This window comes from Chiloscyllium punctatum, chromosome 23 (assembly GCF_047496795.1).
Source record: "Chiloscyllium punctatum isolate Juve2018m chromosome 23, sChiPun1.3, whole genome shotgun sequence".
Lineage (NCBI taxonomy): Eukaryota > Metazoa > Chordata > Chondrichthyes > Orectolobiformes > Hemiscylliidae > Chiloscyllium > Chiloscyllium punctatum.
The window spans coordinates 19,688,607-19,708,108 of record NC_092761.1 but is presented as its reverse complement, the minus strand read 5'-3'; the positions used below and the strand labels follow the sequence as shown (position 1 = coordinate 19,708,108).

The 19,502-nt window shown below is 45.4% G+C and overlaps 1 long non-coding RNA gene across 3 annotated transcripts in view; it reads right to left on the bottom strand.

Annotated features, from left to right (window-relative positions):
* Nucleotides 1-19,290, bottom strand: part of LOC140494033 (uncharacterized) — a 40,821-nt gene extending 21,531 nt beyond the window's left edge. The window contains exons 1-2 of one of the 3 annotated variants that reach the window (XR_011963864.1): nucleotides 19,257-19,290; nucleotides 18,109-18,202 (exon numbers count right to left, since the gene is read on the bottom strand). This is a non-coding gene — a long non-coding RNA (uncharacterized lncRNA). Of the gene's footprint in view, nucleotides 1-3,169; nucleotides 3,366-18,108; nucleotides 18,203-18,363; nucleotides 18,432-19,256 lie in introns of those variants that run through there. The other 2 variants (XR_011963863.1, XR_011963865.1) reach the window with 2 other exon arrangements.
* Nucleotides 19,291-19,502: the final 212 nt, after the last annotated feature.

Below are 19,502 nucleotides of genomic sequence, written 5' to 3'. Positions count from 1 at the left end.
AGAACATGCTCCAAAACCCGCCCACATTCTGTACATGTACAGTGCTGGGTTTCCCCACACACATGTGGTCCTTGCCTCAGGGACTATGGGAGTTGTAGTCCCCATGAAGTCTCTGGAGACCTGTCCCTGGAAAGTGAGAGAAAGTGTGGGCTGGAGGGTGTTGTCTATAGGATATCTATTCAGACACACAGGACATGTGGGCTGTCACTGAGATTTACTGAGACATCTGCTTAGACACCTCGATTTCTGACGTAAGGAATATACATTCAGCCAATTGCGGGGTGGGGAGGTTAATAATGGGCAGCAGATTTTAAGCAGAGGTGGCTCAGTGGCTAGCACTGCTGCCTCACAGCGTCAGGGACCCGGGTTTGATTCCAGCGTTAGGCAACTGTGTGGAGTTTACACATTCTCCCCATGTCTGCATGGTTTTGTTCGGTGCTCCAGTTTCCTCCCACAGTCCAAAGATGTGCAGGTTAGGTGGATTGGTCATGCCAAATTGCTCACAGGGTCCATGCATGTGCTGGTTAGGCAATTAGGCACGGGAAATGCAGGGTTACAGGGAATGGGTGGGTCTGAATGGGATGCTCATCATAGGGTTGGTGTGGAATCGATGGATGAACACCCTGTTTCTGCACTATAGGGACTCTATTCTATTCTCATGAGGAAGAATGTCCTTGTCTCAACGTGTTGTGAATCTGTGGAATTCCCTATTGAAAATGCGGTGGATGCCAGGACAATGAGCCAATTTAATGAAGAGATACAGATTTTTAATTTGCAATGAGTTGAAGCGTGAGAGAGAGCAGGCAGGAAAATCCAGCTGAGACTGAGGTGAGCTCAATCATCACCGTATTAAATGGTGGAGCTGGTTCGAAGGGCTGCATTGCCTCTCCTGTGTCCAGGGCTTATCTTCTTACGGTAATAACTGGAAAGCCGAATCCAAAACTCACCAACTTCACGAAAGGAGATTTTCAGAAAATGACAGATAGTCAGGTGGATTAGCATTCCAAGCTTAGATAGTGAGGAAGCATGTAGGAGATAATGATTTTGTAATTTTAAACTGAAGGGAGACAATGATTTATGGTTTTAGATTGTGTCGTACATTCACACCGTCCAGAATACTCTGTTGTGAATATCTATCCTGTACTTTATTACAAAGCCAAGGTCTCTGACAATGAAAACCAAAACACCCAGGAAACATCGCCTCACCTCGTAATCTGATAAAAGAATTCTGATAAGTCTGGTTGAACTTAGAACACAGATGGAAAGCTGGAAGATTAGATCCACTCCCAAGATCCTGTGCTTATATTAAAGGAGACTACAATAGGATGAGGCAGGAGTTGGCTAATGTAGACTGGAAACAAAGACTTTATGGTGGGAAAGTTGACGGACAGTGGAGGAATATCAAAGCAATTTTTCTAAGTGCTCAGCAAAAGTATATATCAGTGAAAAGGAAGGACTGTAGGAAAAGGAGTAATCTGCCGTGGGTGGCTCAGGAAATAAGGGAGTCTATCAAACTGAAATAGAAGGCATACAAATTGGCAAAGACCAAGGAGATTAGAAAAACTTCCAAGCTCAACAGAAAGCGAGATGGGATTGGGGGATAAAAGTGATGAGTAGCTATCCCCAGGGCCAGAATAGCAGTTTACCCTGCTAGAGGGGAACCTATTGTGTGGGGAACATATGGCCTCTGTAATTGCTGAAGTACTTAACTGTTACCATAGAGATAATCCTGATCAAGTTAAAAATCACAGCACACGCCAAAAGCTTGTACTTCCAAATAAACCTGTTGGACTATAACCTGGTGATGTGTGGTTTTTAAACTTTGTCCACCCCAGCTCAACACCGGCTTCTCCACATCAGAATCTGATAGATACCACTTTGAAACTGAAGCATCTGTCAGATACATGAGGGAGCCACAGGGCCGTGGGGGAGGGGTGTGTGGTTTATCCACAAAGTGCTGAACTGAACTTGACTTTCTAACTGCCGTTGCCATGGAGAGAATACTGAGAGACAGTCTCTATTCAAAGTCCCAAACCACAAAGTTATAAGAATGGGAGCTGTACATCGGACAGGTGGGGAGTTACCTGATGCTGCCTGAAGGTGTTTTGTATGTACACTATCCAGGTAACTGCCATGTCTCATCAATAAAGACTCAAAGAAGACCTCTCAGAGTTCTGTGCCGAGTTATTCCTATTCAGCAGGGTTCAGGAATATGAGTACACAGCAGTCAGTCTTCACAGTGGAGGATACGAAGAACATATTAGTAATTGATAAGGAGACTGAGGAAGGTGAGGACCTCGATAATAACCATTATCGTGAGAGTTAGAGCTGGGCAAGCTAATGGAGCTAAAGGTAAACAAGTCTCCTTGCCCCGATGGAATACATCCCAGGATACCAACAGAGTTAGGGGGAGAAATAGCAAATGCACTTAGAGTTATAGAATCCTACAGCAGAGACAGGCCCTTTGGCCCAAACTGGCCCATGCCGACCAGAATGTCCATCCACGCTAACCCCATTTCCCTGCACTTGGCCCATTTGCTTCTGACCCTTTCCTATCCATGTATTTGTCCAAATGTCTTTTACCTGTTGAGAGTGTTCCTGCCTGAACCACTTCCACTGGCAGCTCATTCCATATACATACCACCTTTCTGTAGAACAGTTGCCCCTCAGTTTCCCATGTATTCTTTCTCCTCTAACTTTAATCTGATGCCCTCCAATCCTCGAGTCCCTGGGAAAAAGACCGAGTGCATTCACCTTACCCATGCCTCTCATGGTTTTATACACTTCTATAAAATATTCCCCCTCGGTTTCCTCTGCTCTAAACAAAAAAGTCCTCGCTTGTCCAACCTCTCCCTGTACCTCAGACCCCTGAGACCTGGCATCATCCTTGTAAATTTCTTCTTCACCTTTCCAGTTGAATAACTTAAACTGACACTGCATTCATCACATTTCCCGTGTTTCCCTACGGTGCTGGAACCGATGTGACAACACCAATGGATTACAATCAATGATTGATAATTCACTCCATTACAACAATCCCATTTTCATTGCTTTTTCCATGATGTAGGAATCCTTTTGTCTTTCTGGTTTCATGGTTAATTGTCTTCATACAAAACCAATCTGTGGCTTACCTGTTCCAGGGAGATGTGCCATGATTGTTTATACTTACAAAAACCAATGAAATCTCTCTCCACAGTCCCCACGCTAACATGGACTTCGCTGTCTCAGTACTTTTTTCCAGTCACACGGACATTTGAAATATTCACCCATGGACAGAATGAACACCTTTCCATCCAGATGATAAGGCCAATGATATTCAGATCGGCACGGATCCAGTAACATGAAGTTCAATTTGAATTTCTCAATCCTCTATAACAGAGAAAACAGAAAGTGCTGGAGATCCTCAGCAGGTCTGGCAGCATCTGAAATGGTGACAGATGCAGGAAACATTGCAGCCTTGAAGAAGTGTTGAGATGATCACACCAGGCATGTGTGCTGGATGACCATTATGGATAAGATGGGGACAGGGATCCCTTTCTGGAAGGGCCTTGGTGAGACCACAGCTGGAGTACTGTATACACCTTTGTTCCCCTTTTCCAAGGAAGGATCTCTCAATAACCAGGAGAGTGTAAAGGAGGATCACCAGATGAGTTCTGGGATGTGAAGATAGTTAAGGACTGCAGATGCTGGAAGTCAGAGTCTGTACAATGTGGACCTGGGGAGGTGCAGCAGGTCAGGCAGCATCAGAGGAGCAGGAAGGTTGATGTTTTGGATCCGGACCCTTTGTCAGTCTTGATAAATAGCCCTGACCCGAAACGTCACCTTTCCAGCCCCATCGTATTCATGCTGGTCATCAAGCACCTATTTATGCTAGTCCCACGTTCTGGGACTCAGCGTGTAACTGATATTGTCCTGCTTGGTGTGATCACCTAAACACTTCTTCAAGGCTGCAATGTTTCCTGCATCTGTCACCATTTCAGATGCTGCCTGACCTGCTGAGGATCTCCAGCACTTTGTTATTTTTGCAGATTTCCACCATTTTGCTGAAGCACAGAGTCATAGACATGTATACAGCTCCATATTTTGTTGACTCACATTCCCGGGATGTCAGGACTGATGGCTGAAGAGGGACTCAATCTTCGTTTAATCCTCCTTTCCTTTGGCTTTCTGAGCCACTAACTACATCACTAATATTCTACCCCCCATTCCCTGTCCTGAATCTGACCCATCTAAGCCTACACTTTCGTTCCCATCCCCCTGCCAGACGAGTTACAAACTCACCAATAGAACTGGCAAAAGCCCCCACTAGATTTGTCTCAGCTCTGCCCAGGGGTAACCGGTCAGGCTGGTATAGGTCCCACTCAGAAACAGTCCCAGTGCCTGAAGAATCAAAACCCTTCTCTGGTACACCATTTCCCCAGCCACACATCCAGCTGATCTACCTTCTCATTCCTGCTCTCATTAGCACATGGCACTGGGAGTAAGTCTGACATTATTACATTTCAGGAGCTACATTTTAATGCATCTCTGCTCTCCCTATGTCCAGCTTTCAGGCCCTCATCCCTCTGTTTAGCGATGTCCTTGGTATCTGTGTGTTGCACGACCACGGCCTGTTTACCCTCCAGCTCCAGAATATCCTGCAGCTGCTCCATGATATCACGGATCTTGGCACCAGGGAGATTACATACCATCCTCGATTCATGTCTGTGGGCACAGAAGTGCCTGGCTGTACCCCTGATTATTGAATCCCCTGTCACTATAGCCCTGCCACTCTCATTCCTCTTGTTCTGATCAGCAGAGCTCTCTGTGGTGTCATGAACCTGGCTGATGCTGATTTCCCGAGAAGCCACCCCACCCATTCCCGCCCTTACAGAATCCCAAGTGGTATACAGTATCTGTATGAGAAGGGGATAACAACGGGGGACTCCTGTACTCACTTCCTGAGCCTTTCTGCCTGTGTAACCCCCACCTGCAGGGTGACTAACTCACTAAATGTGCTGTCCATAACATTCTCAGTATTGCAGATGCTCCACAGTGAGTCCACTCTCAGCTCGAGCTCTGAAAAGCAGTTTCCCAGTAGCTGCAGATGGGAACCTTTCCTGCACAAATAGCCGTCAGGGACACTGGAAGCGGCCCTTATTTCCCACATTGTGCAAGAGGAGCACACCACAGGTCTGAGGGCTCCTGTCACAACGTCTCTCTACATTTATCTAGTTACTCCCATTAAGAGAATTTAAATGAGTGAGTAACCTTCCTTCACTTCAAACATGTCCATTATAATAACAAAAAAAATCTTTACTTCAGCTGATATGTCATACTTTAAAAACTTAAATACTCCGCAGGTATTACTGACAGATTGACTATTCCCATTGGGACTGTGAATTTCTGAAAGGCCTGAACTAAAACTGAGTTTCAGCTTCACCTTCTCCCTGTCTCACCTCACTATTTACACCCAACTCCAAAACACTCTCATTGAGCCAAGCAGCACTAACAGTGCAGCCCTGTCATTTTCATTGTCTGCTCACACTTACTCTTCTCTCAGCCTCCTGTACTGTTCTAATGCATCTCAATGGGAGCTCAGGACCAGCACTGCATCTTTCAATTCATCCCTTTGTAACCCCAGAGTCAAAATGGACTTTACCAGTTTCTGAACGATCAGACAGTTGTCAGAATCTGGAACCTTCCACCTGAAATGGTGCTGGAATTTGAGTCCACGAAAAATTTGCAGAGAATTGGAAGTAGGGAGTTTACAGATTAACATTACAAAGTGGATGAGTGAGACTAAATCTGACAGTTCCTGCAAAAAGACGAGGTGTAATTTGGATAAATCTGTGCTCTCTCTCAGGCCAATACCTCCTTCCACAGCTACAGGGCCAAGAATTGAACACATACCCCAAGGGTGATCCAACCATGAACTTGAACATCGTTCTGCTTGTGGTTGACAAAAATATTGAGGATATTTTCCCACAGACAGAACAAACTTTTCCCACAGTTAAATCCCAATGATATTCAGATCCTGATGACTCCGCTGACTGTAGAAACTTGTTTATTGAGATCCCAGTCTCAATTATCCTCAATTAATATCCTATAAACTGAATTCACAAAACAAAGCTCACAGTCAGTGCAAGATGAATAGTGAAGACAAACACTTCTCTTGGTATGTGTTTGATGTGTAAATGCTCCTCTTCAAATCACCCCGCCCCCACCCAGGAAGAGGACACGTGCATGCTCCTTGCTGTACCTTGCCCCAAATAAAGATGGTGGCTATAACCCAGGGCCTCTCACTGCCTGAGGCCCAAGCCATCTTCCCCTTTGCTGCAAACGTGGGACCAAGAGTTTCTAATTCAGACTAACGACCTGCCCAGAGTGTAACTAAACCCTCCCAGTCTACACTGATACATTTCATCTGGTTTCTGCTGCCACTCTCCCCTTTCCACCTCCTGCACACACCATGGGTTATCGCGGGTCCAGTGACCCTTCCTCAGAACCGATGACAGCTGGGAAAATTAGAATCCCTTCAGGAAACAGGCCCTTTGGCCCAACAATTCCACACCCACCCTCCGAAGTTTATCCCACCCAGACCCATTCTCCTATTCTATTACTCTCCATTTCCCCGAACTAATACACATCCCTGAACACTACGGGAAACTTAGCTGGGCCAATTCACCTCACCTACAGATCTTTGGACTATAGGAGATAGGGGTTAAAGAGTAAATAATAGGTGGGGACAGAGCACAAAGAGACACAGGAACATTTGGAAAGATAAAGGAGTGGGAAGGTGGAAAGCTGTTAATGGAGGAGACAGGAACCTTCTCGCATCTCAGTGGCGGTGGTGGAAATGGTGGCTGATGATCTACATTGTGCCTGCAAAAAAGACCTTGAGCTTCCAGTTGCCTGCTCTTTAACACACAAGACTGTTCCCTGTCCAACATCTCTGTCTCATGCTTACTGCAGTGCTCCAGTGAAGTTTGATGCAAGCTGGAAGAACACTTCAGAACATACCAAATGGCTTCCTATTTCAAGCACTGCAATTTCCCCTCACATGTGGTCAACAATGCCCTCCAGTGTATCTCCTCCACTTCCCACACCACTGCCCTTGAACCCCACCCCTCCAAATGCAACAAAGATGGAATCCCACCATCCTCACCTTCCATCCATATACAACACATCATCCTCTGCTCTTTCCACCATCAGATCCAACCCCCTGAGATATATTTCCCTCCCCAACCCTTTCAGCATTCCACAGAGACCATACCTTCTGTGACTTCCACGTTAGATCCACGGTCCCCACCAACCCACCCTCCACTCCAAGCACCTTCGCTTGCCACTGCAAGAGGTGGAAAACCTGTGCCCACACCTTCCCCTCACCTCCATCCAAGGCACCACTTGATCCTCCTACATCCAGCAGAGATTTCCCTGCCCACCCAAACACCTCACCTATTGTGTCCCTTGCTCTCAGGACGCCAAATTGTGGAATATTTCAGGGAACATTTCTGGGACACATGCACCAACCAACCCCACTGCCCTGTTGCCGACCACTTCGGCTACCCCCCACCCCATCCGCCACCACCCTGCCAAGGACATGCAAGCCCTCCATCCCAAATCCGAGCCACCCGACACCTGGAGGAAGAACACCTCATCTTCCACCTTGGGAACTTTCAACAACGCAGCATCAAGGTTTCCTCATCTCCCACTCCCCAACTGATCTCAGATTCAACCCTCCAACTCGGCACTGGCCTCTTGAACAGTCCCACCTTCCCATCTTCCATTCCACCCTCTCACCACGACCCTCCATCTACAACCAACTATTGCCTCTCTAGCTCCCTTCCCCCCAACACCAAACACCCCTCCCTATTTATCTCTCAGCCGTATTCCACCACCCACATTTCTGATGAAGTGCTGACATGCCCAATACGTCAACTCTCCTGCTCCTTGGATGCTGCCTGATCTGCTGTGCTTTTCCAGAGCCACACTTTAACGCAAACTGGAAGAACAACACCTCATCTCCCACTCGGGGACCCTGCAACCCTCTGGTTTCAACATCAAATTCAATAATTTTAGGTCCTGAACTCTCCCATATCCTAGTGTCTTTGCCCCCTACCCCACATACCTAGCCTTGTTATTACGTAGCCTGCCATTACACACTACCTATGGTTAGCCACTAACAGTCCCCATAAACAGCTATTCACCCTCCCCCCGTCAGATCGTTATTCACTCCTTTGTCCAAATGCTCTTATCTCTCTCTTTGGACTCTATCCCCACTTATCATTTACTCCTTAACCCCTACCTTCTGCATAAAAACAGACTTTTTTTTCTCAGTAACATCAGTTCCTGAGGAAGCATCACTGGATCGAAAATGCGAACGGATTTCTTTTCACAGATGCTGCCAGATCTGCTGAGCTTTTCCAGCACCTTCTGGTAGTTGTGGGTGATTTACAGCATCCGCAGTTCTTTTGGTTCTAATTTACCCGGAGTATCTAATTCAGGTCCAGCAGACTGAAACAGTGTTTATCAACCTTCCCTGTCCACACTAACTCCATCTCTCTCCCACTCCTTCACATTCAGTCCCCCCTCACAGTGACACTGCGCCTGCAAAGCTGATGGTCATGTGTTGGCCTGCTGGACCCACCCCTCATTCACACCCATTGGCTGGAGGATCATGCCAACTCTCCTATTGGTCTGAAGCTGTGACAATCAGCCAGGCCCCATTGTGACCTGAGTGGTGGGATCCTCCCAGGTGCATCAGAGGCTGAGGGGTGACCTCATAGAGGTTTATAAAACCATGAGGAGCCTGGGTAGGATAAATAGACAAGGTCATTTCCCTGGGGTCGGGGAGTCCAGAATGAGAGGGTGTAGGTTTAAGATGAGAGGGGAAGAATTTAAAATGGATCGGAGGGGCAATTTTCTTTCCCCCACTGAGGTTGGTGTGTGTATGGAATCTTCTGTCGGGAAGTGGAGGATGTTGGTACAATTAAACCATTTGGCATTTGGATGGGTATATGAATAGGAAGGGTGTAGACTGATATGTGCCAAGTGTTGGCAAATGGGACTAGATTAGGTTGGCATATTGGTCAGCATGGACCAGTTTAACCAAAGGGTATATTTTCATGCTGTACATCCCTACGGCTCTGCCCTGTGATGAGCTTCATCTTTCACAGTGAATAAGTCAGTATCACAGAGCACAGGGACTGGAGGCTATTCTGCCCATTGGGGCTGTACTCTCTCCCTCTGGAGATGGTCCCAGTCAGTCCCAACTCACCTCCCATTTGGACAGAGCCCTCCAAATCCTTCCTTAAAAATGTTAAATTTCAAATTTGTTTTGACAATAACTACGGAATCTGCATCCAGCTGTCGGTCAAACTGTTCCAGATGCTCAGAACTTACTGAGTAAAATAATCTTCACATTTTTCTTTGCATTATTTGCCAGTTACCTGAAAATAGTTACTCAAAATTGTGACGGTAAAAATTTCTCACTCTGTCTCTCTGTAAATGAAATACCCTGGAAACAAATCAACTCCTGGTCGAAATCACTGCTTATCCTTCTCAGCCCCAAGGAGAATTGTCTGACCTGCTAACTCTCCATAAAAGAGAAATCTAAATTTTAATTTATTAGTGCCAGAGATGTACAGCACAGAAACAGACCCTTCAGTCCAACTTGTCCATGCCGACTAGATATCCTAAATTAATCTCGTCCCATAATCCAGGCACTTGGCCCATAGCCTTCTAAACCTTTCCCAATCACATATCCAATGAGATGCCTTTTAAATGTTGTAACTGTACCGGCCTCCACACTTTCTCTGGCAGCTCATTCCATACACATACTACATTCAGCTTGAAACTTTGCCCTTAATATCCCTTTTCAATCTTTTCCCTCACACCTGTGTTTTCTAGTTTTGGACTCACCTAAACAGGAATAAGACCCTGGCTGTTTACCCTATCCATGGCCCTAACGATTTTATCAATCTCTATGGTCACCTCTCAGCATCCGATTCTCCAGTGAAAACAGCCTCAGTCTATTCAGCCTCTCCCTATATCTCAATCCCTCAACCCTGGCAACATCTTTGCATCTTTTCTGAATCCTTTCAAGTTTCACAATATCATTCCGAGAGCGGGAGACCAGGACTGAGAGCAGAATTCCAGAAGTGGCTGAATGAGTGTCCTGTACAGCCGCAAAATGACGTCACAACTCCTGTACTCAATGCACAGACCAATAAAGGCAAGTACACCAAACACTTTCTTCACTACCCTGCCTATCTATGATTCCACTTTCAAGGAACTATGAACCTGCACTCCAAGATCTCTTTGTTCAGCAACACTCCCCAGGACCTTCCCATTACGTGTAAAAATCCTGCCCTGATTTGCTTTTCCAAAATGAAGAGCCTCACATTTATCTAAATTAAGCTGCATCTTCCACCCCTCAGCCCATTTGATCGGAGTCTCATTGTACTCTCAGGTAACTCTGCTGTCCATTGCACCTCCAATTTTGGTGTCTATTGTAAACCTACTAACCATAGCTCCAATATTCACATAGAAATCATTTATATAAATGGCAAAAATCAGTGGACCCAGTACCCAGCCTGACAGCATATTGCTCATCACAGGCTTCCAGTACAAAAAGCACCCTCCATTATGACACTGACTGCTCAGCAAGGTTAGAGCTCATGGCATACAGGGAGATCTAACCATTTGGATACAGAACTGGCTCAAAGGCAGAAGACAGAGGGTGGTGATGGAGGGTTGCTTTTTAGACTGGAGGCCTGTGAGTAGTGGAGTGTCACAAGGATCAGTGCTGGATCCACTACATTTCGTCATTTATATCAATTACTTGGATGTGAACATCGGAGGTATTGTTAATGAGAAGACACCAAATCTGGAGGTGTAGTGGACAGTGAAAAAGATTACCTCAGAGTACAATGGGATCTTGATCAGATGGGTAAATGGGTTGAGGAGTGGCATTTTGGGAAAGCAAATCTTAGCAGGACTTATACACTGAATGGTAAGGTCCTGAGGGATGTGACTGAACAAAGAGACCTTGGAGTGCAGGTAGATAGGATAGCGAAGGCGACATTTGGTATGCTTTCCTTTATTGGACAAAATATTGAGTACAGGAGTTGTGAGGTCATGTTGCGGCTGTACAGGACATTGGTTAGGCCACTTTTGGAACGTTGCGTACAAATCTGGTCTCCTTCCTATTGGAAGGATGTTGTGAAACTTGAAAGGGTTCAGAAAAAATTTACAAGAACGATGCCAGGGTTGGAGGATTTGAGCTAGGCTGGGGGTTGAACAGAGGTTGAATAGACTGGGGCAGTTTTCTCTGCAGCGTCAGAGGCTGAGAAGTGATCTTATCTATGTATATAAAAACATGAGGTGGATGGATAGGATAAATAGACAAAGTCTTTTCCCTGGCATCGGGGATCCCAGCACGAGAGGGCATAGGTTTATGGTATGAGGGGAAAGCCTTTAAAGAGAATTGAGAGGCAACGTTTTCACACAGAGGGTGGTACGTGTATGGAATGAGCTGCCAGAGGAAGTGGGAGGAGGCCATTACGATTACAACATTTAAAAGGCATCTTCATGTGTATATGAATAGGAAGGATATGGGCCGGGTGCTGACAGGGGGGACTAGATTGCATTGGGATATCTGCTCAGCATGTACTGGTTGGACCGACGGGTCTCTGTTTCTGTGCTGACCTTCCAGCCAATTCTGTATCCAAACAGCTAGTTCCGCCAGAATTCTATGGTACTGAACCTGCTAACCAGTGTGTTGTGTGAAACCTTGTGTCTTTCTCAAGTCCAAGTTAATGATTTCAATGCAAAAGCCATGCTGACTCTCCCTAATAATTTCTTGCTTTTCCAATGACATGTAAATCCTGTCCCGGAGAATCCTTCCAACAACTTCTCTGCCACTGACTTCAGGCTCACCGGTCTATAGTTCCCTGGCTTTTCCTTACCACCTTTCTCAAATAATGGCACCCATCTTCCAGCAACCCTCCATCACCACCCTCTGTCTTCTGCCTTTGAGCCAGTTCTGTGGCGATCGATGATACAAATATCGCAGCGAGGGGCTCAGCAAAAGCGTCCCTAATTACCCACAAAGTTCTGGGATACACCTGATCAGATTCCAGGGATTTATCCACCTTTATGCATTTTAAGACATCCAGTACCACCTCCTCTGTAATATGTACACTTGCCAAGTTATCACTATTTATTTCTCCAACATCTCTAACTTCCATATCCCCTTTCAGTAAAAACTGACATGAAATACATACAGAATCTCTCCCACCTCCTGCTGTTCCATTGACAGTCTTGTTGATCTTCGAGGGTCACTATTCTCTGCCTAGTTATTCTTATGTCTTTAGTGTATTTGTAGAACCTCTTTAAACCTATTTCCCAAAGCTATCTCATGTCCCCTTTTTTGCCTCCTGGTTTCCCACGAGTATACTCCTACTGCCCTTATAGTCCTTTACGGACTCACACAAACACAGTGGGGTCTGTACCTGCCATATCCTTCCTTCATTTTCTTGACCAGAGCCTCAATTTCTCAGGTCATGCAGCATTCTCGACGCCTCCCAGCCTTGGCCTTAACGGGAACATACTATCTGTGTACTCTCATTGTCGCAGGCCTATGGAGGCAATGGCAGATGAGGACAGAGAAACAATCATCATCAGTAAAGAGGTCGGGTTGGGAAAGGGAACAACTCATCCTTATCTCTATAATTCCTCTCTAGCCTCAGAACTATCACTATCTCTGCAACATCCTCCAACCACTAATCTCCTCCAGTCTCAACACACTTTCTATCTTTAATCTTGTCCACCCTCTCAAATCTCTGTGATGTGCCTTTCTTTAATTCCAGCCTTCAGGATAACCCATTTTTATTTCAGATTCCTGCACCCAGAGCTCCACAATGTCCCACTTAACCTGTCACATTTTCCTCCAAAAAACATTAATCAATCACGTATCATCTATTCTAATATCACCTTCTCTGACCTGGTTTCTATTGTGGCTGGTCATTTTCCTATATTACGCGTCTGTGGTCTACATGACAGAAAACGGTTTTGTGGTCCATTGGATTTATGCTGGAAAGAAATCTCTCAGCTAACTATTTTAATCCCATTTTCCAACACAGAGCCCATAGACCTGTCAGCCTTGGCCTTGCAAGTGTGTTCCTAAATAGATTTTAAATGCCTTCAGGATTTCTGTCTCTCACTCTCTTCCAGACAGAGAGGTTTAGTGCAACTGTTGCTCGATGCTATCACCCACAGGGTTCAGAGCAGCTAGGTCTGTGTGAACCACAGATCGCCCACACATTGTTGAATGATGGCAGGGTCCCTGAGACGGGGCACAGGAGATTGACCAGGATGGTTCAAGGAATGGGGGATTTTAGTTGCAGAATGTGTGGGGCTTTTTTAACATTAATTGTTCACGTGACATGTGTGTTGCTAATACACATCAAGAATAACCATCTGCAATTAATGGACTCTCATTTTCAACCTCTCCCCTTGCCTGTGCTGTGGTAATATTCAGGTTAACCACTACCAGACATCTCTAATGAGAGAGCAGTCCTAAGGTCGGGTAGGACAATGCTGACTTGATCTTTTACACAGTGATGCCACTGTGCCTCGAGGGTGGGGAAAGGGAATGCTGAAGGTGGTGGATGGGAAACCACTCAGGTACAGTGCTTTATCCTGTAGGATGTTCACTTTCTTTAATATTGTTGGGGGGGGGGGGGAGTGCACTGATGCAGGCAAGTGGAGAATGTTCCAACACAACCCTGATGTGTATCTTATAGAGAGCAAACAGACATTGGGGAATCAGCGGTTTGGGGAAACTGAGTGTGTTCTCCTTGTAGCAAAGGAAATTTGGGGAGTTGTGACAAAGCGGTTTACAAAAGTTACACATTATAATAAACTTTAGACCCTTCAGCTCAATATACAAGGATTACAGGACACATGTTGAAGATTTGGGAAGATCTATTGAGAGGATGGTTTGATTCAAAGGAGAACTTTTATTCAGCAAATGGTATTGATCTAGAACACAATACTCTCACACAATATGAATATCCAGGGCCTGATGTATTGAGTAATTCTGTCAGAGTTTGGCGTTACAACGACTGAGATTACCATCTGAATATCTGTCTGTAATACAAGTTTATAAAATCCGTCACTGTCAGTTCAAGTTTGAAACTCATACAATTCCCTCCTCCTGGCCCAGGAGGACTGTACACATTACCCCTGGTGGAGGTTAGCAGGCACTTCAAGGGCAAATCTATGTAGGTTTCTATGAGTTTCCACCTTGGGACTTCATGTGACTGAACATGGGACAGAATGTTCCAAGATTCAGTGAGATATGGAGAGCAGGATTTGCTTCCTTTTCTTTCCTTCCATTCTGCCGCTGTGCCTCCTCAATAAGACATGGGGTGTGAAAGGCTCATGCAGCTCGATGGGCAAGTTGTCTCCATTCTGACCAATGGGCAACAAGCTCCTCCCGGTCATGAAACAGAGTATCCCTGAAAGATAGCAACTGCGCATGCTTCCCACTGCCCAGTGCTCCCAGGACATGTTTCGAATAATGAGGGGGGGGGGGGGGGGAAGTCTTTTAGAAAAGGCATAACAGGAAAGTTCCAAAAGGATCATAAACAGATTACAGAGAGATATTCACAGGAAACCTGGGCAACAAGTTGGCAAATGGAGTATAACTCGGGATAAACTGTAGAAAGCTGCACCACAAAGGGACTGGGGGAAAATGAGCAGGAAACACAGAAAGCGAGCACACAGTTACAGCATGGAATCAGGAAAGGGAATGGAATGCTGTCCCTTATTTCAAAGAGTTTGCAATATAAGAGTTTGTAGTATATACCTTAGGGCAACTAAACAAATGGCAAGTGAGACCACATCTGGAGTAACGTGAACAGATTTGGTCCCTTTAGTTCATGAAATAGAGCAGTTTATTGGAGGCATTTCAGAGAAGATCCATTGGGATGATCCCTGTTTTGAAGGGATTATCCTGTAAGCAAAGGCTGAATAAGTTGGGAATATTCTTCCAAAGTCCACTGAGTATGAGAGGTGATCTCTTTGAAACATACAGGATTCTGTCAAGGTTTGACAGGGTAAATATGGAGAGGATGTGTCCCATTACGGGTGAGTCTTGAACCAGATTCTGGGTCAGTCGCGGAATCAAGGGTTCTGTTTCAGATTTGTCAAGTTTAAGGCAACACCGACACAGGTTAGGGTTTCAGTAGCAATGGAGCTGGGGTGAGGAGGAGACAAGCAACGTTTTAGAAATTGGAATTTGTGGTGTTTGTGATTGTGTAGATGTCTGATCAGATGGTCACCTTGGGGTCAGATATGAGAGCAATATTGTGAAGAGTGTCGTTCTGCCTCAGACACTTCCCAGTGAGAGGGAGGGACACAGCAGTAAGGGAAATGAATTTGGAATAACAACTGAAGGCAATGGGTTTAACAATTACAGTGTTTCATTGGAGTGAATTGCAGCTAATTGAAGCGTGGTAAGCAGTTTGATAACTGAGTAATAGTGGAGTAATGGAGAGGGATGATGGGGAGGGGGAGCCGGGCATTGCCAGTGTACATGGGAAACCTAACACTGTGCTTTTGGGCGATGTTACCTCCTGGCAGTGTGCAGGTGAGAAACAGGATGAACCAAGGACAGATCCTGGAGGGACACCAAATACAATGAATTCAGAAAGGAAAGGGAGAGTAGAGATGGAGCAGGATTTTCCAATGATGGTGAGGTCAAATATAAGGTTTTAGCAGAATGGGAGAAAAGGACATAACCAGAAAAGACAGACAGACAGATCATGGAACAATATCTGTGAATTGCAAGGTTGGTGGGGGTGGGGGGGTGGGGGGGGTGGAGGGAGGGAGGGCGGTGACAAGCAGGAGGATTAGACAGATTTGGAATGTCCATGATTTAGCTACACTAGGGTAAATGGTCAAGATGACCTCTAATAAGGCTTGAAAGGGGACTCGAGGAAATGCAAGTTTAGGACTAAAATGAGGAGCACCCTTGTGAGGCTGTGTGGCTCGGTGGGCTAGTGGAGAGGGAGGAAAGAAGCAGAGGCAGCTGATTGGATTATCTCAATGTTATGGACAGAGAAACTCCATGTGCTCCTCACTCTTGTTGTTGGAGGGGAGGATGGAGGAGACAGGATAATGGACAGTGTTTTTATCTCCAAAACAATAAACAAAGCCTGTGATAGTGATTCTGAAAATAAGTGAACAAACCTGTCGTATTTATCATTTATCAAGAATATTAAAATATACAACTGAAGTTCAGGTTTGAATCCCAAATCGGTAGAGGGTGGCTCTGAATTCAAGAAAAACAAATGGAATGAAGAATCTCCTGTTTGCCATGGAACCATTGGGGATGTTTTTCTGCCATTGACCATGTCCTTGAGGGAAAGAAACCCGACAGTGGCCCATCAAATCACTCATTGAATTAATCACTGCACAGTCTCAACAAAGGAATGAAACTGGATGGACCACATTACATCTACCAATGCACTAGCAAATACAACCACACAATCAGCCCTCTTGACCCTGCAACCTCTGTCTCACTGTGGGCCAACGACAGCAGCAGAACTGTACTCCAGCCTAATCTGAAATCTCATGGCCTGATATCCCCCACTCAACCATTAACATCAAGCCAGGGGAATCAACCCTGGTTCAATAGTGAATGCAGGAGGGCATGTCAGGAGCAGTACAAGGCATACCTGAAAATGAGGTGCCAACCTGGTGCAGCTACCAAACCTGCATGCCAAACAGCACAAGCAACACCAAATAGAACTAAGTGATCCCATAGCCAATAGGTTAGATCGGAGTTCTGCAGTTCTGCCACACCGAGTCAAGAATAATGATGGACAATTAAACAACTCACTGGAGGAAGCATCACAGATATCCCCACCCTTACCGATGGAGGGGTCTCACACATTCATGCAACAGATAAGAGGACAGCATTAGCAGCGATTTTCAGCCAGCAGTGCCAAGTGGATGAGCCTTCTCCATTGGTCCCTGACATCACAGATATGAATCGACTTGGTTTAAAACTCATCCATTTCTTGATCTGATTTGAAATAAGTAGTGTAAAGGTATGGGCCCTGCCAATATTCTGGCAATAATACTGTTGGCTGTGCTCCAGAAACTGCTGCCCAACAAGACAAGTACTGTTCCAGCACTGGCACCTCCTGACTTTGTGGAATATTGCTCAGGGATGTTCCAACACAAAAACACAGGGCAGATCCAACTCAGCCAATTGCCCTCCATCAGTCCACACTCGCTCAGCAGTGAGGTGATGGAAGGTGTCATCAACAGTGCTGTCAAGCAACTGCTCAGCAATAACCTGCTCAGTGATGCCCAGTTTGGGTTCTGCCAGGGCCACTCAGTTCCTGAGCTTGTTACAGACTTGATTCACAAACTGACAAACAGCTGAATGAGGTGAGGATGACAGGCCAGACCCCCTCCAAGACCACTATTTCAACTTCAGTGATATCACCTGACCTCACCACCGTCTCAGCTCATTTGCTGAAACTCTCATTCATTCCTTTTGTTAACTCTAGATTTCATTATCTAAACCCACTCCTGGCCAGCATCCCACATTCACCCTCCCGATAATCTCAAGAATATTGAAAACTCTACTGCCGAAGTGCTCACTTGCACCAAAACTTGCTGATCAATCAAAAGACTCCCATTTGTAAGCAACAACAATTTACTTTCACACCTTTGAATTAATTCCTGGCTGTAATCATTCCTATCTCCCTGCACCACACACCCTTTCATATCTCAATAACTCATTGTAGTTCAGACTCTCAATGATGTGTTTAATTTTGAGTTCACCTGTGTTACTGTTTCTATAGACTCCAAGGGAACATGGTCTGGAATTCCCACCCTCTAAGATCTGCTTTCTTCCTTTAAAAATTCCTGAAAAACTGCTTAATTGGCAATGGTTGTGGTCACTGGAAACAATATTCTCCATCTGTAGCCTTATGTCAAAACTTCTCAATAATATTTTTGTGAAATTAAAACCATGATGATTTGTACAGATATCTTCTATTCTTCAATATCACTGAGTGAATAATCTGTAATGTCTCTTACCCAACCACCTTCACCATACAAACTGCAGCAGTACAAGGCAGTCAAACATCACCCTCTCCACAGGCAACAAGGCTTTGGCATTGATCACTGGCTTCTGTGGAAGGAGAAATACACAGTTGATGTTTCATGGAGTGCAATATGAATCACAGGGAATGAAAATGGTGCAGAATTTGACTGTCAGAAATGGAAGGAAAATGCACTCGCTTATTGGAAAAAAGAATTCTAGACTGTCAAAGATATTGTGGAAAAAATAACCTGATAATGGAACATCATACGGTCAGGAGCCGGGCAGCAGTGGACAATTCATTTACATTCCTGAAGAAGGGCTTATGCCCGAAATGTTGATACTCTTGCTCCTCGGATGCTGCCTGGCCTGCTGTGTTTTTCCAGCTCTACATTTTTCAATTCATTTACAAAACAGCTGTGAAAGCAATAGTAAAATACTATACAGAGCAAAAATATACCCACGAGAGACTGAGGAAGCTAGATAATAAATAAGTGGACATCAGAGAACCCAGAGGTGAACCAAAGCAGAGTTCACTTTTATGATCCCACAGTCAAAGATGTCTAGCACAGAAACAGGCTTTTTCGGTCCAACCTATGCCAACCAGATATCCAAATCTAATTTACCTTCATTAAATCCTTTTTGCCACTCCTCAGCCCATTGGCCCATCTGATCAATATCCCACTGTACTCTGAGATAACCTTCTTCATTGTCCACAACACCTCCAAGTTTGGTGTCACCTGCAAACTTACTAACTATACAGCCTCTATTCATATCCAAATTATTTAAATGAATGACGAAACAAATCCAGAAAAAAAGTCCATTTCTCTGGGTTTGAATGTGCTCTGTGTAAATCCTGCCCTATGAGTCTTTTTACCAGGGAAAGCTGCACATACATCCCTCTGAACTTTGCCCCCTACAAAGCTGGCGGCCGCGCACGTGTCCAGTGAATCATTGCCCCGAATAAAGATGGCGGCGCTCACTCGGGCCGATTACTCAACGAGGCATATTCCCGTTTGCTGCAAAAACGGGACTGTAAGTTTCAAATTTGTATTTTCCGATGTGTGCCAAATGATTGTAAAACCTCTCAGACCATACCAACACCATTTCCCTCCCGCTTCCTGCTGTTTATTTCTTTCCTTACCGACAGCTCTCCGCACCCACCGCGAGGATGATCACGTGGTATAGTCTAGTCCCGCCCTCATTCACTGATTGGCCGGAGGACCATCTGCCCCGCCAGGTCCTCCAGCTCCTCCCCTGCCTCGGCATTGGTCCACACTGACATCAATCACTTCTTCGGTCCAGTCTGTCGATGCCAACCAGATATTCTAACCTAATCTATCTCAATTAAATCCTATCTGCCTGTCCTCAGCCCATTGGCCCATCTGAT